This window comes from Numida meleagris, chromosome 3 (assembly GCF_002078875.1).
Source record: "Numida meleagris isolate 19003 breed g44 Domestic line chromosome 3, NumMel1.0, whole genome shotgun sequence".
Lineage (NCBI taxonomy): Eukaryota > Metazoa > Chordata > Aves > Galliformes > Numididae > Numida > Numida meleagris.
This window is the reverse complement of record NC_034411.1, coordinates 90896652-90910291: the sequence shown is the minus strand read 5'-3', so window position 1 is coordinate 90910291 and position 13640 is coordinate 90896652. Positions and strand designations below refer to the sequence as shown.

Genomic DNA, 13640 nt, shown 5'->3' with positions numbered 1-13640 from the left:
TCATTGGTCTGTAGGGAGGCAGCAGGTCGGTCAGTGACATCTTATTGACCTGCATGGCCGCAGTTCAGCAGAGGTGGTACTTGTTCTTCCTCAGAATTCTTCAGGTTTCTATCCTCTCCATAGCATCCTTTTGTTACTGGCAGCAGCAGCTGGTTATCAGGGCACTCCTCTCTACCCCAGTTATCAGCAGCATCATGTCCTGTTTGTCATGGTGACAGTAGCTGTTGGTGTACCCACATTTTTTTCATCATGAGGAACAGCACGTCTGTCCTCTTACTGCTGTGCTCGAGGTAATTAACCATTAACTCCAAAAGCTTCTTGAGCAGGTTATGTCTCAGAAGAGTGCCACCAAACAAGCTTTGAGTGAAAAATTGTTCCAGCTCTTTACACACCCTCATGGTGAAAAAATTATTCCATCTAATGGAATTTACCTTGCTCCAGCTTGCAGGCATTGCCCCATGACCTTTCAGTGTGAACCTCAAAAAAGAATCTCAATGCACTTGCTCTGTATCATCTCATCAGAGACTTGAAGTCAAGTTGAAATTTCAAATGACAGTTATCAACAGGTAAGTTATATCAGATTTAGTTCTAATTCAGATCTAAGAAAAGTATATGTGAAAAGAAAACGTAAGTGGCAATTTGAAATGAATTAAAACTTTCTCAAAATGTGGTATCACCTTAACTTTTCTAAACCAAGTTCTGAGCTCCAGCAGCTTTAGTATTTATTTCTTCACAGGTTACAGGAGTTGTTTCATGTAGTTTAAAGGGAAAATGTGGATAAAATATGAGAGTTTCTCATGTTATTTCTCCCAGTTTCTAAAAGCTTCTCTTAACTGTCATGAAGTTACAAATAGCACCACGTGAGCTTTCATGACAAGTACTAAAAAAGAGATTAAGAATTGCTTTATGGTCACAGATATCTCTCTTAGACTTCACAGTTTTATTGTAACAAGAAACAAATCAAATTTGAAAGAAATTAAATTCATTAGCTTATTCTGATCTTAAGCACATAACACTGTGTGTTCAGAGTACATAGTTGCCTGGGTAGAAGTATTCAAACATCTAAACATCCTAAGAAAAATGAGCAAAAAGAAACTAGAAAGAAATGGGAACTGTAGCTGTATCCCTTTATTTGCACCATGACTTATAAGAAGGTGACATGTTGATTCCTCAGCTCATCTTACAATTGTCATTTGTAAGGTAAAAGGAACATATGACATCCACAGTTTTTCTAGTGTAATGTATTTTAGTATGTTGTGCTGCATACAAAAAATCTAACAGCAGTTTTCTAAATTAAGAAAGAATGAATCCTAAGTATACCTTGGATTATAATCAATTTTTAGATGCATTAGTCTACTTTAAATTAAACTGGATTCAAGATCTTTTTAGTATGAAACTGTAATGTTACTGGAAAGAAGATAATTTCTACAGCTAAAACATAAGTTTCTGTGCATTTATGCAAGTAAATGTTACACTGACATAAGAACTTTTCAACTGTATCACAACTGAATGTCTGGTTCGGAACTCTGACTACCAATACACCAAGAGTTTAGAGTAAAAATATCAGTAAAAAATATGAGAACAAATTCATCTTTCCTGCGCTATTTTGTCTCAGCTTCTGGGATTCAGCACATCAGGAACTTCCAGAGATGGAGGTTACATGTTGGCCATTGCTTCTGACACTTCCAACTACCTTCATAAATTTCTTAGTGACTTTTTCAACCTTTTTTTATACTTATGGACTTGTTATACCATGACAATTTTTCACTCAAGTTCTTTTCCTGCTTTGTTGAAAAATACTGCTTTTTTGTTTTACACCTGCTACTTCAGAATTTCATGTTGGGACCACTAGCACTTATTCTAGATTTTCAGCTTCACTATTCTTTATTATGTAGATTTATTTATGTAAAATACTACTATTGCTGCCTTGTCTAATCCTTTCCCATGTAGAAACTGTTCCATATTTATTATCATCTTTTTTTTTTTTTTTTTTTTACTTTTTCTAGTTTATTGAAAAAGAAAACAAACAAGCAAGCATGGTATAGGTAGGTTTTAAGATATACTTTGGTAATAATATCTGTGATAAGGAGTACAGGAAAAAGCATACTTTTAGAAAAATAAGTATGATTATTTTTTCACTTTTATATCTTTCACAAAGATGTTACTGCAGTGAATTACAATAACTGTTCCTTGTTTACAGAGCTGATAAAGAAGAATCATAACCACAATATTTATCATGACGATGCTTAATTGTAGTATTACTCTAGTGAAAAGAGCATACCTTCAATACGGATGAATGTTATAGGAAAGGCTGTGATATCTTCTCCATTTGAAATATCTTTTACAACTGATTTTCAGAGATTTTTACAGGATTAAATTGATTTTAAGAGTTTATTTTTTAATAATCTGTTAGATTCACAAGTTAAAATTAATTTCAGGACCAGGTACAAGGACTTCAAATGTAGGAAAAAAAATACTTAATTGAGTTCATAAACAAAGAAGCTAGTGTTTATTCATGTTGCAATCAGAAACTCTTGTAGTATTAAAAGCTTTCATTGTTTCCAAAATTGCATCAATATATTTAGAAACATTTTTGCTGAACAATGGGTTAAAATACAACAGAGTGAAGAATTTAAAGCACTTAACTATCTCTTATTTTGTACCAATTTTATACAATAGAAAGTCATGTTTGTTGTTATTTTTCCAAGTATAAAACCCTTCCTCTCTGAAAGATTCAAAAGTCTTGAGAAAATAGACTCAGATTCGGACATTAGATGCTTATGATATAACTCAAAAAAAAAAATCAGCAATATAACGATAACTTTTTTGTTTGAGTACTTCAGGACAAATTTCAAAAAGTATCCTGGAGGTATTGTTACAATCTCTCATTCAGTACAAGTAGTATTCAATATTCTTATAATTTTTTTTTTAATTTGAAAATTAAAATTTAGTTAAAAATACAAAGGAAAAAGTAATAAGTTACAAAGATTTCATTTTGAATACCGAAGAAAAAACAAGTAAAAATAGCTTTACTGTTTTTCTACTGCACTACAGTTTTAAGTCAGCTGTGATAAAATCTTTAGTCAAACAGCAGGATCATGTCTACTGTCTGCACACTACTGCTGACTGTACATGTACTCCCTATTAAACTGATTGTGGGTATGGAATCTGCATTCTGCTGAAACTGATCACTTTTCTTCAAGTTTTAGTATGTCATGTTAATGCTTCAGGGAAGAACTAGTGTCTTCATTCTAATTCTCCTATTGAGAGGTAACTACTGTTTTCAATTCTGCACATCATATTGAGAGTGGACAAGAGAAAATGTTTCTTTACTGACCTAATAAGTTGCAAGAGTTGACAATGCTTAAATAGTAGACTTCAGTGAAACTATTAAGTGAAAACATGCCATGGAACGTAGCAAATGCGTGAACTTCTTAGCTTTTCTCTATTTATTCTTTTATTGCTTTGTATATCTGCTGGAACACAAGGAATATTATCATAATCACATAACTGTAATCATATAACATCTCAAGCAGAAACAGACTATTTTCCTCAGTAATTATCATCCCCTAATCTACAGACAGAATGCTATTTTTTAAATTCTATCTGGCTCTTTATTTGAAAATGTAACATAGCATTACTTATATAGAGGGTTATCTGTACATTCAGTGAAACCAATAAAGTTTCCAAGAAGACCAATATTATACCAGTATTAAAATATTTAGCCATTGCATATTTCTTAGAACTTTAAGAACTTCATTTTATGGATTTGCATGCATAGCTCAGCAATACAGTATTGACAAATAAGACCCTAAAACTAAACCAACATTCTACTATCAGAAAGTCCCAAACTTTGTACAGTGCAATTGAATAAAAAATTTACAGCTCAAGTGTGTCTCTAATTAGAACATAGAGATCAGCCAAAATAAATATTTGATATATGACTTCCTCTCTGCATTTAAATAATTTAAACAGCATTTCAAAATTGTTTTTCTAAATATGCGGATGGTTGAAAAAATGTTTTTAAGGTGGCTTAACAATGTGCAGATCTGCTAATATGCCAAATGCTTCTCCTTAAAACTGATTAGGAAATCTATTTACTAGGCGTGTCCTATTTCCTAAAAAGTGCAAAAGATTTATTTAACATCCATACTTAGTATAAGCAAAATAATAAGACTCCAGGGAGAAAAAAAAAAATACTACACCATATCTTGATTTTGGAAATGATCACACTTCTGTGAAGCTTATACCAAATTATATCAGGAATATATTAGTAAAGGGAATAATAGTATGCATTTGAAATACATCAAACTAAGAATCCATTTTACTGAGGTTTCTCATGCTTGATTCTTCTTAACATGTAAGCAAGAATATCCTAAAATTATTTGAGGATGTCTGTCACAGAATCACAGAATCACAGAATTGTATGGGTTGGAAGGGACCTCTAGAGATCGAGTCCAACCTCCCTGCAAAGCAGGCTCCCTACAGCAGGCTGCACAGGTAGGCGTCCAAGTGGGTCGTGAATATCTCTAGAGAAGGATAATCCACAACCTCTCTGGCAGCCTGTTGCGGTGCTCCATCACCCTCACTGTGAAAAGTTCCTATGCATATTGGTGCGGAACTTCCTATGCTCCAGTTTGTGGCCATTTCCCCTTGTCCTATTGCCACGCACCACTGAAAAGAGTCTGGCCTCATCCCTTTGCCTCCCACACCTTAGATATTTATAGACATTGATCAGATCCCCCCTCGGTCTTCTTTTCCCCAGGCTGAACAGACACAGGTCACTCAATCTTTCCTCATAAGAGAAGTGCTCCTGGCCCTTTATCATCTTTGTGGCCCTCCAATGGACTCTCTCCAAGAGATCCCTGTCTTTTTTGAACTGGGGAGCCCAGAACTGTCCATTTTGTAGGAAAGATACACAGAATTCACAGAATTTCGTTTTACTGGAAGTGCTGTATTGTTGAATAAGAAATGTCATGTATAAGGATTCTGTAAAATATGATATTAAGCAAACACATGAGAAACTTATTCTGCAGAGAGTCTAAAAAATGTTTCAGTGATTTGTGTTCGATATTTGAAAATGTTTGAACAAAACGTTAGAACTGCATAAGTGAAAGGGTTGAGTTATTTTGATTTAAAAATGCAGTTTAGTCTATATATGTTGTGTTGTTTATGTTTGCTTTTTGTACAGCAAATACCAAGCAACAAGTGTTTCCTCTGAAAATATTACTTTAATGCTGGCTTTACACATTCATGTTCTTCATATTTCCTTAAAGAAAGTAAATAAATTTTATTCCAAAGAAATTTCTTCCATGATAATGTAAAAATATAGCGTTTGTTGTTTCAAAACACAACTGCATCCACTAATGAGTTTTACCTTTTACTCACAGTCTGAATGTCAACTGCAAAAGATGTTGTGATAATTTCTTAAACCTTTCAATGCTTTTCACATGTGCTTCTGTTGCATTAATGATAGAAATTTAGGAAAGAATCCTGGTCTGATAGTGAAAGGAAAAGAAGGAATGGTTTTAAACTAAAGAGGGCAGATTTAGATTAGATATTAGGAGGAAATTCTTTACTCAGAGGGCAGTGAGGCACCCAGAGAAGCTGTGGATGCCCCATCCCTGGAGGTGCTCAAGACCAGGCTGGATGGGGCCCTGAGCAGCTTGGTCTGGTGGGTGGCAGCCCTGTCCATGGCAGGGGGTTGTAACTGAATGATCTTTGAGGTCCCTTCCAAAGCAAACCATTGTGTGATTTTCTGATTCTCTGATTCTATGAATGAAAATGCTGGAGTAACATGAGAATTGAAAACTCTTTACCTGCAGTTTGGTCATGTTGTTTTTAGCTGTGGAGCAAATTTTTCTCAATTTAAAGTCATATTTCAACAATGATATCCTCGGGCAGCCTTTTTCCTTCCCAGTTTCTGCTGACTTTTTATCCAAGCAAAAACTGCACATGGTACATATATTTGTGGATCAATATAAAATGTTGTGAAGCTGATAAGTTATTTTTTTACATTGTGGCTTCTATTGACTAGGTAACGAGAATTTGGGAATGGGATGGGGCAAGAATTTGAAAATAACTGAGATTGGATTTTTCAGAGCATTTTTGCAGTAGTCTAGGGAAAGTTCTAGAAGAACAATTTTCCATTTGCCAAAGCGACCAGGGCAACAGTTCTTCTCCCACACTATTTACCTGCCTTCTAGATCTCATTCTTCCTGTTTTTCCTTTTTAAGCTTTGTTATGTTTATATTTCTTCTCTGTCGGTCTTTTTTTTCCCCTTCTAATTAATAATTTGTGTTCCATAAAGTCCTTTCCTTAAAGTGGATCTCTTTTGTGCAGGCTCTCCGTAGGTGCTTTGTTTAATACTCCCTTCTATCTTCATTTTCACTGTTGCCTTAGTACTTTCTATCTTTCTCCACTCACTCCTTCCTCTAGTACTATAAACACACTGTTACATTTTTTCAGTACTGTAATCTTAATTTCACCATTTGCTCTCTGTTCACCTATGATAAAGACTCACTATACAGAAAAATCTGAGAATGTTTATCCCTTGTTACTCTAAAAATTAGGAAGAAGCATCCTCATGTTGGTACAGCTGAAATTATGCAGCTGAAAAAGCTCTCCTCTGTCTTCCTTGTCAGCTGTCAGAGGAAACACTCACTTCATTCCTCTTGCAAGCTTTGGCTTTCTACTCTCTCCTCAACTTGTTTCAGTGGTAGACTCTTTAATGCCATTTAGAGGCAGCAGCCCTAAAGTACTTTGCCACAGTAATAGACAATGTATATTACAATTGATTAGAAAATAAGTGTATGTTGTTGTTCAGATCCGGTTAAAGTGGCCTCCTAATTTAAAAGATTGTGTTGTTGAAGAAGACTGAAGATTGTTAGAAATAAATTTAGTTATTTTGCACTTAATGTATATCTATCATGTTGCATAGTCATGAATGTTTGTCCCTGTTCATTACAGTGAGTTGGACTAGATGACCTTTAGAGTTCCCTTCCAACTCAAATGATTCTATGATTCTATGATTCTATGATTATAAGCATGATGTTGGAAAGCACTGAGATTACACTTGGTCTAATGAACCTGACACTGAAACCAGTGGCACTTAGTAGCTGACCTAAAGGGTTCAAATTTGGGGTCTTTAATATATTCTGAAAAGAAGGCAGAAAATTTGTAGAAATTCAGCTGCTATTAATATATTGATAATCTCTCTTGAATTATATGGACTAGTGCCTGCTATGACTTGTTTTATAATCCACTCAGATGGAAGTGTTTTAAGAAGTCTCTTGATGTTGAGAAGATAAAAATTTTGTGATGAATATCTATCAAATGTAGCAAAAACCAGTTAAGAGTCTACACACAATATAGCAACAGCAAAAAATAAATGAATAATATTGGGGTGTTTGGTTAAAAATAATCCAGCATATTTAAAAGTAGCTGCTCTTTAAAAGTGTTCAAATTTCTGTGATTATGGTAGTAACTCCTAAATTTCCTTCATGATGGACCATTACTTGACACACTTTCTTCCTCCTTTTTTTTACTAAGGTTAAGGCAGTTAGCGACAGGATGAGGGGAAATGGCTTTTAACTGGAAGGGGGTAGATATTAGGAAGAAATTCTTTACTGCGAGGGTGGTGAGACACTGGAACAAGCTGCCCAGTGAGGTTGTGAATGCACCCTCCCTGGAAGCATTCAAGGCCAGGCTGGATGGGGCTTTGAGCAACCTGGTCTAGAGGGAGGTGCCCCTGCCTATAGCAGGGGGGATTGGAACTAGATGGTCTTAAGGGTCCCTTCCAACCCAAACCATTCTGTGATTCTAACTAATGGCTACTCTATCTTCAGTTCTAACAGAAAGAGTTTACACTACCCAGCAACTTCATGAAGAAGAGTCAAGATAAATATTTGCTGTAAGTTGTTTGAATTATGAATGTTGTAAATGTTCTCTAAAGAACTGAATATTTCAGAATAGGTAAGGTAATAAATAGAAAGTGAATCATTCTTCTTTCACTTATGTGTCAAATTTTGCAAATGCTTACTGTTGTATTCTGAGATGTTTTAAGTGTTCTTGAATTCTAGTGAACATAAAGATATATGAATTTCATTTTAGTTCAGCAGGAACTGAAAATATGCTTTATCTTTTCAAGTTATCTTGAAAATTTGGCTTACTGTTTTGAGAGGAAAAACCACTAAATCCAGTAAAGGGGTTTGTAGAGTTGATTTTCATTCATATTAATTATGTGTTATTTGCAGTGACTAATTGGTGAAGCGATTCTTAGATGGGTATGCATATCTATGGTGAGAGCTGGCAGAAAAATAATTATTTTTAAAACAAATATTTTAAGAAAAAAGATCTGTTCTTTTTATAGATTGAATTTGAGATTTGCTGACACTTAACAATATATACAATGGGATTTTTTCTCACTAGTAATTAACAGAGTTCAGTGGTACTAATTTTCTTTTTGATGGCAAGTACTAAGGTGCTGAAAATAATAATCCATCAGTTATAAATAGGAAATCATCTTGTGGATGATTTAATTTTTTGAGAGCAAAAAAATGAAGTTTAGGCCCTGAAATTTGACAGAGAATGGCAAACTTCTAAGCTGGTAAGTACTGTGGTTGAAGTTTGAAAACTGTGTGATCTGTGTATCACAGTGCTGCTTCAAATAGTTACAGAAAATTGTTTTTAAATTAGATATGATTTAGCCCAGGGATCTAAAAGATGGTAATATCTTCATCCTCTGTGGAAAACAAACAAAAAAAGGATATCTGCTATTTAAAACTGAATCTGCAAAACTCTTGAACACTTTTGACCTTACTCCTATGCACTTGTCTTCATCAATAAAAATTTCCATCACTTTAATTTGCCTTATAAACATCTCATCTTGTAGGCAGGTAACATACAGATTTTAATCAAAAATTCCAAAGTATTTTCAGAAAGCTTTTCTTCTTAGAAGTTTCACTTTCACTTCTAAGTGGACACAAATAATGCCACGTGATAAAGGTGGCCAATCTCAGAGTAAAAAAAGCAGTGTCAGCAGCATGTCCTTGTGGCTCAGAAGGTCAGTGGTATCCTGGGTTGCATTAAAAAGTGTATGGCCCCTCTACTCTGCCCTGCTGAGGACACGTTTGGTGACATTCTTTACTTTGAGTGTGACAGAGCACTGGAACAGGCTGCCCAGAGATGTTGTGGAGTATCCTTCTCTGGAGATATTCAAAACCTGTCTGAACTTCTTCCTGTAAATCCTACTGTAGGGAACCTCATTTAGCAGGAGAGTTAGACAGGATAATCCCCAGAAGTCCCTTCCAACTCCTATGATTCTATGACTCTGAAAGTGCCGAAAATTTTATCATGGATAGAAGTGTTTGAATTGAACTGTCACTGACAAAGCTGAAGGCATAAGCAGATTAATAAAAATCAGCATTTAAAATTGGAAAAAATGCATTATGTATGGTTGAAATATATAGACTGTTTTCACAGTTCAGTTAAGTCTACTCATAACTTTGGAGCTGACAAGCATTAAAACACTGACTGTCTTTCTCTTCATGTCTCTGACAGGACTGGGATTCAGAAGTTTCTGTTTCATTAATTCTACCCCAAAACTGATACATTTACTTTATTATTCAGGAAAGTTGCTATAGATTCATGTGATTTAGAGCATTTTTTTTTTTAGTCAATATTAAAAATACATTATATTCCATAATGCCCTCGGTAGGAGTTTGGACTACTCTGCTCCAATTCTCAGTCAACTGAACATGTATAAACCTGGAGGAAATCTGATCTGGATTAATTGATTTTGGATGTAGTTACTCAAACCATATAAAATATGTTCTGCAAATCTATCATCTGACAGTCAATCTCAATTGTTATCACATTTAAAATACAGAGTGTGTCACACTGGGGGTTTCACAGAAATAAAACGTGCCCTCTCTGGAAAAAGGCCACTCTCATAGTAATTTAAGTAACAAGATAGAAATTTCTACCTATTTAGAGTCTTGATAAATAGAATGCACAATTGTCTCATAGGTTCGTATTTCTTTCTTTCTGGAGTTAATTCTTAATTTCCTCAATTTAAGATGTTAAAAATAACTTTAATACTGCCTTGGAATATTAACTCGATTACAGGATTGAAATGGCTTTAAATGATCTCATAGGTTTTTCAGAGACAGAAGTTTTCATGACATATTATGTGGGAACATTGCAACACACAGAAACACTACTAAGACACTGCATTACTTTCCAGTACTGTTCAATAGGGACTTTAATAAAGTACATAATTTCTTCAAGCACATAAACTGAGTCTATGTCCAGTGGCTGCTGAGAATCATGGAACTGTAGAATATCCAAGTTGGAAGGGATCCATAAAGATCATCAAGTCCAACTTCCGGCTCTACACAGGACAACCCAAAAATCAGACAACATACCTGGTAAGATGTAGACAGTTGTTGGCAGATGGGTGCTTTGCACAGTGCGCTCAGTGGTGGCCATGTGTACGCTGACCTACCCAGCAGCATTCACGTTCATGGTTCTCGCAACCTCCATCTCTGCTGTGTTGTTCAACATCTTGTGCGGGCATAACGTAAGATTGTGGCACCCAATGTTCCTCTTCTTTCTCCTTTAAATATCAGATAGGTATAAAATATACCTGATTAAAGTAGTTAAACTGTTACATTTACATGTAATTACATTTAGTAAAACGTAAGATCATGTGTCATAGAAACTATGAATACAGATTGATTATTCAATTCTTACCATAATTTTTTTGACCATTATACGAAATTATAATTAATGTATTAAAATCAAATCACTCTTCTCCCCCCGTTTTTTTTTTCCAAAGTGTAAATGTTCCATACAATGTTGTGGAAAGCCAAATATTTATATGAATTACAATTCAAGAATTAACCAATTATTCACAGGGAACTAATTTGTATTAAATCAAATTTGATTAATTTCATTTCCCTGTTGTTTTTGTGTGTGTGTGTGTGTGTGTGTGTGTGTGTGTGTGTGTGCAGTTGTGTGAATAGTCACACTGTTATAAGAAGAAGGCAGAAAAACAGGAGAAGACATAGAGTCCAGGACAGGTGCTTTCAGTGTTTACCTCACTGTTACATACTAACCCAATATTTGCTAGTATCTGAGGCATGATACTGGATAGAAAGGACCTCTGCTCTGATCCTTTGTGGATTATTCTTGCACTCCAACATGGTATATAAGATAGCCATTAAAAAATCCTGAATTCTTAGATAGTTTAGAAAATTATTAAAGGCACACTCCAAGATCTTTAAATTATAATGATGTTTCCTTGAGAATCCTTTCATTTTTTTTCTAATACTTACTTGGTACATTCTGATATGTTACTCAATTGCTGTATCTAGAACAAGAATTCTGTCCAAATAGTTTCTAAATTTCTACTCAGCCTGAGTTTATAAAGAGTAACACACATCATATATTTCATTGAGAAAAAACCAGGCCAGCTTCCTAAGGCAGCATGAAACTGTGAAAAAGCATACTGAAACTGAATGAAAACTGTTCGTGAAAATAAGGTAGTAATAAATTTTAAAATCTTGTTTAAGGAAAATAAGAAAATATCAGTAGAGGAGTATATTTTTCTGAGTGATTTTCAGAGATACTACACACTTCGTTATATTCCATTTTTGGAAGGAGACAATTTTCTTTGGTTCTACAGCTTTCCTGCTTAAATATATATTCGTATAGCTTTGATTCTTTTGAAATACCTTGTGGAACCTGCTAACGTTGTGAAGAATAACTCATTTTAACAGCAAACATTTGCTCCATACTTTCAAGTATGTAGCAAGTATTGTCACACAAGAAGAATGCTTGTAGAGCATCTGCAGTAATTTTTAGTTGGGACACAAAACATCATGTCAGCATTGGCTAGGTATTCTTTGGATTTGGAAGGTGTGACAAGGCATTTGTATTCCAAGTTTTGCAGTTGAAACAGCTGCACCATGGTGATCAGCATTGTTATGGTTTTGTGATTTTTGTCGTCGGTATTCCACATCATTACATCATGTAAGGTACGGGCAGTTAACGAGTTAATTCCCTGGTTACTGCAAACTGCCTTTTTTGGTGTGGCTCTCCGAGGGGGAGGGGAGGAGGTGCACTCCCCAGAGGTCTTTGCATTGGAGGGGGTGGTGAAGCCGCCTGGGAGGTGCAGGGTGGAGAAAGCATGTGGTCCTCCTGCAGTTTACTGTGTAAGATTTTCAGCCTGTAAACTCTCTATTATAATTCTACTAGCCTCATTTTGATATATTTAGTAAAATTAGTTGTTCCTCCTCAGATTGGTGCCGCTGTTTTTGTGTTAGATCTGCCTACGAGTCCCCTGCTTTTCCCCTCTTCCCTTTGTTTTCCCCAGGGTGCAGCTCTGCAGCTTCTCTGCCGCTTTAGACGCCGGACTGCCCGGGGGCCGGCCCCTACTTGCCCGCAATTTTTTTTTCCTTCCTCATTTCTCGTTTTTTTTTTCTTTTGGGCCTGTCCCCCTTGTCACGGATGCAGACCCTTAGATAATACCGTGACAAGCATAAAGAACTAAATACATCTAGTCTAGTTACTGAAATAATTTGCAGCTTCAGTCTTTAATTCCTTTTCCTGATCTATACATTATACTTTGTTGTTGTTGTTGTTAAATCTTGGAATCTGACAACACCGTGGACAACATCTTAGTGTGACAAGTTTCTATGTTTATTAACTGAAATAAAGAAGAAACTATTCATAACACCTCTGCTTATCCATTATATGTAGAGCATAGAACCACAAACTTAAAGCTGAACCAGTAAGCTTTGGGACTGGAAAACTCTATAACTACATTACATACCCCATTGACCCAGCTAATTCGACTACATATGTTGCCTCACTAATATATCAGAGAGTTAAGAGAGTTAAACTGCTATCAGAAACAGAATTCGTTCTCCATGGAGCTGGGTTGTGACAGCTAGTTCAGCATACACACTTTACACTACAAAAGTTTGGATTATAGGATTATGTTTATTCAATAAGAGGAGGAAGTCTCACTTATTCTGACTAGTTTTGCCTAGTATTTGTCAGTCTATTATGAAAAGACCTGCTTTATTGTTACAGGAAACCTCTGTCTTCATGGCTGATGGAGGCCTGAGGTTTTGAGCTGGTGGAGGTGCTTTCACATACCCTTGAATAAAGTAACTTAGTCTAGGAAAAAATGCAAAAGTCCTCTGGCAAAGGATCATCAATCTTGACACACTGGGCTTGTGTATCTCATCCTTTCTTACAAACTAACTTCACATTCATGTTGTCTAGTCCAGTTGGATGCATCAGGTGTTCTCCAAGAAACATTTCTAGATGGATCCCTACAGGAATTTGCCAGAGCGATGCCAGGTTTCTAGAACTCTTCAAATGTGAGAAAATAGACACCTAATATACAAACCTATTAGGAACAGTTTGGAGCTTCTAATGGAACTTGTGTTCTCCAAGTCATAAACTTGAAGTAGTTCTTTAGAATTTATAGGTTTCCAAAATTTAATTCTAACTGAAGTTCTTGATCAGAACATTGTGAAAAGATGTATATCAGATACATGTAAAAGAAAATTTACATATATGGACATGTCAAGCAAAAACTGAAATGTTGATCTAATCTCATTCGT

At 35.4% G+C, this 13640-nt stretch overlaps 1 long non-coding RNA gene across 6 annotated transcripts in view; it reads left to right on the top strand.

Annotated features, from left to right (window-relative positions):
• The window catches only part of LOC110396260, a 73107-nt gene continuing 59908 nt past the window's right edge, over positions 442 to 13640 (top strand). For 2 of the 6 annotated variants that reach the window (XR_002436885.1, XR_002436891.1), the window contains exons 1-2: positions 442 to 566; positions 7848 to 7912. This is a non-coding gene — a long non-coding RNA (uncharacterized LOC110396260). Of the gene's footprint in view, positions 567 to 2006; positions 2046 to 7847; positions 7913 to 7972; positions 10431 to 13640 lie in introns of those variants that run through there. The other 4 variants (XR_002436888.1, XR_002436889.1, XR_002436887.1 and 1 more) reach the window with 4 other exon arrangements.